This window comes from Diachasma alloeum, unplaced genomic scaffold (genome assembly GCF_001412515.2).
Source record: "Diachasma alloeum isolate Michigan unplaced genomic scaffold, Dall2.0 Dall_scaffold_00745, whole genome shotgun sequence".
In the NCBI taxonomy this organism is placed as follows: Eukaryota; Metazoa; Arthropoda; class Insecta; order Hymenoptera; family Braconidae; genus Diachasma; species Diachasma alloeum.
Genome location: NW_021680875.1, coordinates 182,311 through 183,195, shown reverse-complemented (window position 1 = coordinate 183,195; position 885 = coordinate 182,311).

Here is an 885-nt window from a genome sequence, read left to right as displayed (position 1 = left end):
AGTAGGCCCTTTACCCCTCACTGAATCAGGCAATAGATTTATTGTAACTGCTCAAGACGATTTGAGTAAATACTCATTTGCTTTTCCTACTCCAAATCATGAAGCGCAGACAATTGCCAACCAATTAATCACAATTTTCACTTCCTTTGGCATCCCCAAGACCTATCTGACCGATCAAGGTCCAGACTTCATGTCCGCACTAAAGAAAGAATTAAGTGTGGTTCAAGACTAAATACCTTGCTACATCTCCTTATCACCCCCAGACCAATGGTGCTTTAGAAAGATCGCACTTAACACTGAAAGAATATTTAAAACATTACATTAAAAATAATCAAACTGACTTGGATGACTATATACCTTTTGCTACCTTCAGCTATAATACCTCCGTTCATAAATCCACCAATTACACACCTTATGAATTAATCTTTGAAAAAAAGGCCTATCTCCCTTCATCAATTGTCCAAGAACCGAAATTAAACTACACTTACGATGATTATATTAAATCCCTTCAATCAAAGTTAAATACATCTTTTAAAATCGCTCGAGAAAACATTATGAATTCTAAAATCAAAAGCAAAGAAAATTACGATAAAGACATTAATCCTGTAGAATTCAAAGTTAATAATCTCGTTTGCCTTCGTAATAATCAAAGCAAACTCGGACTATCAAGAAAATTGCTTCCAAATGCGAAAGGTCCATATACAATTGTTCAAGTTTTCCCTAATCAAACAGTCCAATTACAAATCGGTAAAAAGAAAATTACATATCATACTAATCATCTCAAACGATATTTTACAGATGAATCTGACAATTCTGATTTTTCTCCTGATTCCCTTCCCAACTAATAGTCAATACTTTCAAAATCAGCACTCGTCTAATTCAAGC